The sequence below is a fragment of the Hoplias malabaricus genome, chromosome 16, assembly GCF_029633855.1.
Source record: "Hoplias malabaricus isolate fHopMal1 chromosome 16, fHopMal1.hap1, whole genome shotgun sequence".
Lineage (NCBI taxonomy): Eukaryota > Metazoa > Chordata > Actinopteri > Characiformes > Erythrinidae > Hoplias > Hoplias malabaricus.
In genome coordinates this window covers 36,855,339-36,865,959 of record NC_089815.1, presented here as the reverse complement: position 1 = coordinate 36,865,959, position 10,621 = coordinate 36,855,339, and positions in this window count along the sequence as shown.

Here is a 10,621-nt window from a genome sequence, read left to right as displayed (position 1 = left end):
GCGCGATCCCTGAGCGTTCTGTTCAGCGGCACGCGCGATCCCTGAGCGTTCTGTTCAGCGGCACGCGCGATCCCTGAGCGTTCTGTTCAGCGGCACGCGCGATCCCTGAGCGTTCTGTTCAGCGGCACGCGCGATCCCTGAGCGTTCTGTTCAGCTGCGAGCGATCTCTGAGTGTTCTGTTCAGCTGCGAGCGATCTCTGAGTGTTCTGTTCAGCTGCGAGCGATCTCTGAGTGTTCTGTTCAGCCCCGTGCGCAATCTCTGAGTGTTCTGTTCAGCCCCGTGCGCAATCTCTGAGTGTTCTGTTCAGCTGCGCGCAATCTAAGTGTTCTGTTCAGCCACGGACGCGATCTCTGAGTGTTCTGTTCAACCGTGCGCGCGATCTCTGAGTGTTCTGTTCAGCCGCGCGCGCGATCTCAGTGTTCTGTTCAGCCGCGCGCGCGATCTCTGGGTGTTCTGTTCAGCTGCGCGCGCGATCTCTGAGTGTTCTGTTCAGCTGCGAGCGATCTCTGAGTGTTCTGCTCAGCTGCGCGTGCGATCTCTGAGTGTTCTGCTCAGCTGCGCGTGCGATCTCTGAGTGTTCTGCTCAGCTGCGCGTGCGATCTCTGAGTGTTCTGTTCAGCTGCGAGCGATCTCTGAGTTTTCTGTTCAGCTGCGCGCGATCTCTGAGTGTTCTGTTCAGCCGGGGGCGCGATCTCTGAGTGTTCTGCTCAGCTGCGCGTGCGATCTCTGAGTTTTCTGTTCAGCTGCGCGCGATCTCTGAGTGTTTTGTTCAGCCGGGGGCGCGATCTCTGAGTGTTCTGCTCAGCTGCGCGCGATCTCTGAGTGTTTTGTTCAGCCGCGGGCGCGATCTCTGAGTGTTCTGTTCCACTGCGAGCGATCTCTGTGTGTTCTGTTCAGCTGCGTGTGCGATGTCTGAGTGTTCTGTTCAGCTGCGTGCGATCTCTGAGTGTTCTGTTCAGCTGCGAGCGATCTCTGAGTGTTCTGCTCAGCTGCGCGTGCGATCTCTGAGTGTTCTGTTCAGCTGCGTGCGATCTCTGAGTGTTCTGTTCAACTGCGAGCGATCTCTGAGTGTTCTGTTCAGCTGCGTGCGATCTCTGAGTGTTCTGTTCAACTGCGAGCGATCTCTGAGTGTTCTGTTCAGCTGGGCGGGCGATCTCTGAGCGTTCTGTTCAGCGGCACGCGCGATCTCTGAGTGTTCTGTTCAGCGGCATGCGCTATCTGAGTGTTCTGTTCAGCTGCGAGCGAGATCTCTGAGTGTTCTGTTCAGCTGCGAGCGAGATCTCTGAGTGTTCTGTTCAGCTGCGAGCGAGATCTCTGAGTGTTCTGTTCAGCTGCGTGCGATCTCTGAGTGTTCTGCTCAGCTGCGCGCGAGATCTCTGAGTGTTCTTTTCAGCTGCACGCGCGATCTCTGAGTGTTCTGTTCAGCGGCATGCGCTATCTGAGTGTTCTGTTCAGCTGCGTGCGATCTCTGAGTGTTCTGCTCAGCTGCGCGCGAGATCTCTGAGTGTTCTTTTCAGCTGCGAGCGATGTCTGAGTGTTCTGTTCAGCTGCGAGCGAGATCTCTGAGTGTTCTGTTCAGCTGCGAGCGAGATCTCTGAGTGTTCTGTTCAGCTGCGTGCGATCTCTGAGTGTTCTGTTCAGCTGCGAGCGATGTCTGAGTGTTTTGTTCAGCTGCGTGCGATCTCTGAGTGTTCTGTTCAGCTGCGCACGCGATCTCTGAGTGTTCTGTTCAGCCGGGGGCGCGATCTCTGAGTGTTTTGTTCAGCCGGGGGCGCGATCTCTGAGTGTTTTGTTCAGCCGCTGGCGCGATCTCTGAGTGTTCTGTTCAGCTGCGTGTGATCTCTGATAGTTCTTTTCAGCTGCACGCGCGATCTCTGAGTGTTCTGTTCAGCGGCATGCGCTATCTGAGTGTTCTGTTCAGCTGCGAGCGATCTCTGAGTGCTCTGCTCAGCTGCGAGCGATGTCTGAGTGTTCTGTTCAGCTGCGAGCGAGATCTCTGAGTGTTCTGTTCAGCTGCGAGCGAGATCTCTGAGTGTTCTGTTCAGCTGCGTGCGATCTCTGAGTGTTCTGTTCAGCTGCGAGCGATCTCTGAGTGTTCTGCTCAGCTGCGCGTGCGATCTCTGAGTGTTCTGCTCAGATGCGCGTGCGATCTCTGAGTGTTCTGCTCAGCTGCGCGTGCGATCTCTGAGTTTTCTGTTCAGCCGCGTGCGCGATCTCTGAGTTTTCTGTTCAGCCGCGTGCGCGATCTCTGAGTGTTCTGTTCAGCCGGGGGCGCGATCTCTGAGTGTTCTGCTCAGCTGCGCGTGCGATCTCTGAGTGTTCTGTTCAGCTGTGCGGGATCTCTGAGTGTTTTGTTCAGCCGCGGGCGCGATCTCTGAGTGTTCTGTTCCACTGCGAGCGATCTCTGTGTGTTCTGTTCAGCTGCGTGTGCGATGTCTGAGTGTTCTGTTCAGCTGCGTGCGATCTCTGAGTGTTCTGTTCAGCTGCGAGCGATCTCTGAGTGTTCTGCTCAGCTGCGCGTGCGATCTCTGAGTGTTCTGTTCAGCTGCGTGCGATCTCTGAGTGTTCTGTTCAACTGCGAGCGATCTCTGAGTGTTCTGTTCAGCTGCGCGGGCGATCTCTGAGCGTTCTGTTCAGCGGCACGCGCGATCTCTGAGTGTTCTGTTCAGCGGCATGCGCTATCTGAGTGTTCTGTTCAGCTGCGTGCGATCTCTGAGTGTTCTGTTCAGCTGCGTGTGATCTCTGAGCGTTCTTTTCAGCTGCGCACGATCTCTGATAGTTCTTTTCAGCTGCACGCGCGATCTATGAGTGTTCTGTTCAGCGGCATGCGCTATCTGAGTGTTCTGTTCAGCTGCGAGCGATCTCTGAGTGTTCTGTTCAGCTGCGAGCGAGATCTCTGAGTGTTCTGTTCAGCTGCGAGCGAGATCTCTGAGTGTTCTGTTCAGCTGCGAGCGAGATCTCTGAGTGTTCTGTTCAGCTGCGTGCGATCTCTGAGTGTTCTGTTCAGCTGCGTGCGATCTCTGAGTGTTCTGTTCAGCTGCGTGCGATCTCTGAGTGTTCTGCTCAGCTGCGCGCGAGATCTCTGAGTGTTCTTTTCAGCTGCACGCGCGATCTCTGAGTGTTCTTTTCAGCGGCATGCGCTATCTGAGTGTTCTGTTCAGCTGCGTGCGATCTCTGAGTTTTCTGTTCAGCTGCGTGCGATGTCTGAGTGTTCTGTTCAGCTGCGAGCGAGATCTCTGAGTGTTCTGTTCAGCTGCGAGCGAGATCTCTGAGTGTTCTGTTCAGCTGCGTGCGATCTCTGAGTGTTCTGTTCAGCTGCGCGCGCGATCTCTGGGTGTTCTGTTCAGCTGCGCGCGCGATCTCTGGGTGTTCTGTTCAGCTGCGAGCGATGTCTGAGTGTTTTGTTCAGCTGCGTGCGATCTCTGAGTGTTCTGTTCAGCTGCGCACGCGATCTCTGAGTGTTCTGTTCAGCCGGGGGCGCGATCTCTGAGTGTTTTGTTCAGCCGGGGGCGCGATCTCTGAGTGTTTTGTTCAGCCGCTGGCGCGATCTCTGAGTGTTCTGCTCAGCTGCGCGTGCGATCTCTGAGTGTTCTGTTCAGCTGCGTGCGATCTCTGAGTGTTCTGTTCAGCTGCACGGGCGATCTCTGAGTGTTCTGTTCAGCTGCGCGGGCGATCTCTGAGTGTTCTGTTCAGCTGCGCGCGCGATCTCTGAGTGTTTTGTTCAGCTGCTGGCGCGATCTCTGAGTATTCTGTTCAGCTGCGCGCGCGATCTCTGAGTGTTCTGTTCAGCCGCGTGCGCGATCTCTGAGTGTTCTGTTCAGCCGCGTGCGCGATCTCTGAGTGTTCTGTTCAGCTGCGAGCGATCTCTGAGTTTTCTGTTCAGCTGCGCGCGATCTCTGAGTGTTCTGTTCAGCCGGGGGCGCGATCTCTGAGTGTTCTGCTCAGCTGCGCGTGCGATCTCTGAGTGTTCTGTTCAGCTGTGCGGGATCTCTGAGTGTTTTGTTCAGCCGCGGGCGCGATCTCTGAGTGTTCTGTTCCACTGCGAGCGATCTCTGTGTGTTCTGTTCAGCTGCGTGTGCGATGTCTGAGTGTTCTGTTCAGCTGCGTGCGATCTCTGAGTGTTCTGTTCAGCTGCGAGCGATCTCTGAGTGTTCTGCTCAGCTGCGCGTGCGATCTCTGAGTGTTCTGTTCAGCTGCGTGCGATCTCTGAGTGTTCTGTTCAACTGCGAGCGATCTCTGAGTGTTCTGTTCAGCTGCGCGGGCGATCTCTGAGCGTTCTGTTCAGCGGCACGCGCGATCTCTGAGTGTTCTGTTCAGCGGCTTGCGCTATCTGAGTGTTCTGTTCAGCTGCGTGCGATCTCTGAGTGTTCTGTTCAGCTGCGTGTGATCTCTGAGCGTTCTTTTCAGCTGCGCACGATCTCTGATAGTTCTTTTCAGCTGCACGCGCGATCTCTGAGTGTTCTGTTCAGCGGCATGCGCTATCTGAGTGTTCTGTTCAGCTGCGAGCGATCTCTGAGTGTTCTGCTCAGCTGCGAGCGATGTCTGAGTGTTCTGTTCAGCTGCGAGCGAGATCTCTGAGTGTTCTGTTCAGCTGCGAGCGAGATCTCTGAGTGTTCTGTTCAGCTGCGTGCGATCTCTGAGTTTTCTGTTCAGCTGCGTGCGATCTCTGAGTGTTCTGCTCAGCTGCGCGCGAGATCTCTGAGTGTTCTTTTCAGCTGCGAGCGATGTCTGAGTGTTCTGTTCAGCTGCGAGCGAGATCTCTGAGTGTTCTGTTCAGCTGCGAGCGAGATCTCTGAGTGTTCTGTTCAGCTGCGTGCGATCTCTGGGTGTTCTGTTCAGCTGCGCGCGCGATCTCTGGGTGTTCTGTTCAGCTGCGAGCGATGTCTGAGTGTTTTGTTCAGCTGCGTGCGATCTCTGAGTGTTCTGTTCAGCTGCGCACGCGATCTCTGAGTGTTCTGTTCAGCCGGGGGCGCGATCTCTGAGTGTTTTGTTCAGCCGGGGGCGCGATCTCTGAGTGTTTTGTTCAGCTGCGGATGTTCTCTGAGTGTTCTGTTCAGTTGCGCGCGATCTCTGAGTGTTCTATTCAGCTGCGGACGATCTCTGAGTGTTCTATTCAGCTGCGGACGATCTCTGAGTGTTCTATTCAGCTGCGGACGATCTCTGAGTGTTCTATTCAGCTGCGGACGATCTCTGAGTGTTCTCTTCAGCTGCGCGCGATCTGAGTGTTCTGTTCAGCCACGGGCGCGATCTCTGAGTGTTCTGTTCAGCCGCGCGCACGATCTCTGAGTGTTCTGTTCTGCCGCGCGTGCGATCTCTGAGTGTTCTGTTCAGCTGCGCGCGATCTCTGAGTGTTCTATTCAGCTGCGGACGATCTCTGAGTGTTCTATTCAGCTGCGGACGATCTCTGAGTGTTCTATTCAGCTGCGGACGATCTCTGAGTGTTCTCTTCAGCTGCGCGCGATCTGAGTGTTCTATTCAGCCGCGCGCACGATCTCTGAGTGTTCTGTTCTACAGCTCGCGCGATCTCTGAGTGTTCTGTTCAGCTGCGCGCGATCTCTGTGTGTTCTGTTCTACAGCTCGCGCGATCTCTGAGTGTTCTGTTCACCTGCGTGCGATCTCTGAGAGTTCTGTTCACCTGCGTGCGATCTCTGAGTGTTCTGTTCACCTGCGCGTGCGATCTCTGAGTGTTCTGTTCACCTGCGCGTGCGATCTCTGAGTGTTCTGTTCACCTGCGCGCGATCTCTGAGTGTTCTGTTCAGCTGCGCGCGCGATCTCTGAGTGTTCTGTTCACCTGCGTGCGATCTCTGAGTGTTCTGTTCACCTGCGCATGCGATCTCTGAGTGTTCTGTTCACCTGCGTGCAATCTCTGAGAGTTCTGTTCACCTGCGTGCGATCTCTGAGTGTTCTGTTCACCTCCGTGCGATCTCTGAGTGTTCTGTTCACCTGCGTGCGATCTCTGAGTGTTCTGTTCAGCTGCGCGCGCGATCTCTGAGTGTTCTGTTCACCTGCGTGCGATCTCTGAATGTTCTGTTCACCTGCGCGTGCGATCTCTGAGTGTTCTGTTCACCTGCGTGCGATCTCTGAGTGTTCTGTTCACCTGCGTGCGATCTCTAAGAGTTCTGTTCACCTGCGTGCGATCTCTGAGTGTTCTGTTCACCTGCGCGTGCGATCTCTGAGTGTTCTGTTCACCTGCGCGCGATCTCTGAGTGTTTTATTCAGCTGCGCGCGATCTCTGAGTGTTCTGCTCAGCTGCGCGCGAGATCTCTGAGTGTTCTTTTCAGCTGCACGCGCGATCTCTGAGTGTTCTTTTCAGCGGCATGCGCTATCTGAGTGTTCTGTTCAGCTGCGTGCGATCTCTGAGTTTTCTGTTCAGCTGCGTGCGATGTCTGAGTGTTCTGTTCAGCTGCGAGCGAGATCTCTGAGTGTTCTGTTCAGCTGCGAGCGAGATCTCTGAGTGTTCTGTTCAGCTGCGAGCGATCTCTGAGTGTTCTGTTTAGCCGCGGGCGCGATCTCTGTGTGTTCTGTTCAGCTGCGCGCGGGATCCCTGAGTGTTCTGTTCAGCCGGGGGCGCGATCTCTGAGTGTTCTGTTCAGCTGCGAGCGATCTCTGAGTGTTCTGTTCAGCTGCGTGCGCGATCTCTGAGTGTTCTGTTCAGCTGCGCGCGATCTCTGAGTGTTCTGTTCAGCTGCGGACGATCTCTGAGTGTTCTATTCAGCTGCGGACGATCTCTGAGTGTTCTGGTCTGCTGCGCGTGCGCAATCTCTGAGTGTTCTATTCAGCCACGCGCGATCTCTGAGTGTTCTGTTCAGCTGCGCACGCGATCTCTGAGTGTTCTGTTCAGCTGCGCGTGCGGTCTCTGGGTGTTCTGTTCAGCCGCGTGCGCAATCTCTGAGTGTTCTATTCAGCCACGCGCGATCTCTGAGTGTTCTGTTCAGCCGCGTGCGATCTCTGAGTGTTCTGTTCAGCTGCACGCACGATCTCTGAGTGTTCTGTTCAGCTGCGCGCACGATCTCTGAGTGTTCTGTTCAGCTGCGCGCGATCTCTGAGTGTTCTATTCAGCTGCGGACGATCTCTGAGTGTTCTCTTCAGCTGCGCGCGATCTGAGTGTTCTGTTCAGCCACGGGCGCGATCTCTGAGTGTTCTATTCAGCCGCGCGCACGATCTCTGAGTGTTCTGTTCTACAGCTCGCGCGATCTCTGAGTGTTCTGTTCAGCTGCGCGCGATCTCTGTGTGTTCTGTTCTACAGCTCGCGCGATCTCTGAGTGTTCTGTTCACCTGCGTGCGATCTCTGAGAGTTCTGTTCACCTGCGTGCGATCTCTGAGTGTTCTGTTCACCTGCGCGTGCGATCTCTGAGTGTTCTGTTCACCTGCGCACGCGATCTCTGAGTGTTCTGTTCTGCTGCGCGTGCGGTCTCTGGGTGTTCTGTTCAGCCGCGTGCGCAATCTCTGAGTGTTCTGTTCAGCTGCGCGCGATCTCTGAGTGTTCTGTTCAGCTGCGCGCGATCTCTGAGTGTTCTGTTCAGCTGCGCGCGCGATCTCTGAGTGTTCTGTTCACCTGCGCGTGCGATCTCTGAGTGTTCTGTTCACCTGCGCGCGATCTCTGAGTGTTCTGTTCAGCCGCGGGCGCGATCTCTGAGTGTTTTGTTCAGCTGCGCGCGCAATCTCTGAGTGTTCTGGTCTGCTGCGCGCGATCTCTGAGTGTTCTGTTCAGCTGCGAGCGATCTCTGAGTGTTCTGTTTAGCCGCGGGCGCGATCTCTGAGTGTTCTGTTCAGCTGCGCACGATCCCTGAGTGTTCTGTTCAGCCGCGGGCGCGATGTCTGAGTGTTCTGTTCAGCTGCGCGTGCGATCTCTGAGTGTTCTGTTCAGCTGCGTGCATGATCTCTGAGTGTTCTGTTCAGCTGCGCACGATCCCTGAGTGTTCTGTTCAGCCGCGGGCGCGATCTCTGAGTGTTCTGTTCAGCTGCGTGCATGATCTCTGAGTGTTCTGTTCAGCTGCGCACGATCTCTGAGTGTTCTGTTCAGCTGCACGTGCGATCTCTGTGTGTTCTGATCTTCTGCGCGCGCGATCTCTGTGTGTTCTGTTCTGCTGCGCGTGCGATCTCTGTGTGTTCTGTTCAGCTGCGCGCGCGATGTCTGAGTGTTCTGTTCTGCTGCGCATGCGATCTCTGTGTGTTCTGTTCAGCTGCGCGTGCGATCTCTGAGTGTTATGTTCAGCTGCGCGCGCGATCTCTGGGTGTTCTGTTCAGCTGCGTGCGATCTCTGGGTGTTCTGTTCAGCTGCGCGCGATCTCTGGGTGTTCTGTTCAACTGCGAGAGATCTCTGTGTGTTCTGTTCAGCTGCGCGTGCGATCTCTGGGTGTTCTGTTCAGCTGCGCGCGATCTCTGGGTGTTCTGTTCAACTGCGAGAGATCTCTGTGTGTTCTGTTCAGCTGCGCGTGCGATCTCTGAGTTTTCTGTTCAGCTGCGAGCGATCTCTGAGTGTTCTGTTCAGCCACGCGCGCGATCTCTGAGTGTTCTGTTCAGCCGCGCACGATCTCTGAGTGTTCTGTTCTGCTGCGAGCGATCTCTGAGTGTTCTGTTCAGCTGCGCGCGATCTCTGAGTGTTCTGTTCAGCTGCGAGCGATCTCTGAGTGCTCTCCTCAGCTGCGCGCGATCTGAGTGTTCTGTTCAGCCACGGGCGCGATCTCTGAATGTTCTGTTCAGCTGCAGACGATCTCTGAGTGTTCTCTTCAGCTGCGCGCGATCTGAGTGTTCTGTTCAGCCGCGCGCGATCTCTGAGTGATCTGTTCACCTGTGTGAGCGATCTCTGGGTGTTCTGTTCACCTGCGTGCGCGATCTCTGAGTGTTCTGTTCACCTGTGTGAGCGATCTCTGGGTGTTCTGTTCACCTGCGTGCGAGATCTCTGAGTGTTCTGTTCACCTGCGTGCGCGATCTCTGAGTGTTCTGTTCAGATGCGCGCGATCTCTGAGTGTTCTGTTCAGCTGCGCGCGATCTCTGAGTGTTCTGTTCAGCTGCGCGCGATCTCTGAGTGTTCTGTTCAGCTGCGTGCGATCTCTGAGTGTTCTGTTCAGCTGCGTGCGATCTCTGAGTGTTATGTTCAGCTGCGCGCGCGATCTCTGGGTGTTCTGTTCAGCTGCGTGCGATCTCTGGGTGTTCTGTTCAGCTGCGCGTGCGATCTCTGAGTGTTCTGTTCAGCTGCGCGAGATGTCTGAGTTTTCTGTTCAGCCGCGCGCGATCTGAGTGTTCTGTTCAGCCGCGGGCGCGATCTCTGAGTGTTCTGTTCAGCCCCGTGCGCAATCTCTGTGTGTTCTGTTCTGCTGCGCGTGCGATCTCTGTGTGTTCTGTTCAGCTGCGCGCGCGATCTCTGAGTGTTCTGTTCAGCTGCGCGTGCGATCTCTGAGTGTTCTGTTCAGCTGCGCACGATCTCTGAGTGTTCTGTTCTGCTGCGCGCGATCTCTGAGTGTTCTGTTCAGCTTCGCGCACGATCTCTGAGTGTTCGGTTCAGCTGCGCACGTGATCACTGAGTGTTCTGTTCAGCTGCGCACGTGATCTCTGAGTGTTCTGTTCAGCTGCGTGCGATCTCTGAGGGTTCTGTTCTGCTGCGTGTGCAATGTCTATGTGTTCTGTTCTGCTGCGTGTGCGATGTCTGAGTGTTCTGTTCTGCTGCGTGTGCAATGTCTCAGTGTTCTGTTCTGCTGCGTGTGCGATGTCTGAGTGTTCTGTTCAGCCGCGTGTGCGATCTCTGGGTGTTCTGTTCAGCTGCGTGCGATCTCTGGGTGTTCTGTTCAGCTGCGTGTGATGTCTGAGCGGTCTGTTCAGCTGCGTGTGCGATCTCTGAGTGTTCTGTTCAGCTGCGTGCGATCTCTGAGCGGTCTGTTCAGCTGCATGCGACGTCTGAGCGTTCTGTTCAGCTGCGTGCGACCTCTGAGCGTTCTGTTCAGGTGCGTTTGATCTGAGTGTTCTGTTCAGCTGCAAGCCCAATCTCTGAGTGTTCTTTTCAGCTGCACGCGCGATCTGAGTGTTCTGTTCTGCTGCGTGTGCGATGTCTGAGTGTTCTGTTCAGCTGGGTGCGCGATCTCTGAGTGTTCTTCTCTTACTGCGCGAGCCATCTCTGAGTGTTCTGTTCAGCTGCACGCGCGATCTTTGAGTGTTCTGTTCAGCTACGCGCGATCTCTGAGTGTTTTTTTCGAGCTGCGTGTGCGATCTCTGAGTGTTCTTTTCGTGCTGCTCGCGGCATCTGAGTGTTATTTTCGAGCTGCGCGCGCCATCTCTGAGTGTTCTGTTCAGCTGCGCGCGCCATCTCTGAGTTTTCTGTTCAGCTGCGCGCGCAATCTCTGAGTGTTCTGTTCAGCTGCGCACGCGATCTCTGAGTGTTCTGTCAGCAGGAGCTGTAGCCGAGATGTTACTGTGCTGTACCCTTTTTTCCCGTCACAGTAATACCGGATGTATGTCACAGCGGCTACTGTGCCGGTACACCCAGCAGCACAGCGGCTACTGCCTGTACACACAGCAGAACAGCGGCTACTGTGCCGGTACACCCACCAGAACAGCGGCTACTCTGCCGGTACACACAGCAGAACAGCGGCTACTGTGCCGGTACACCCACCAGAACAGCGGCTA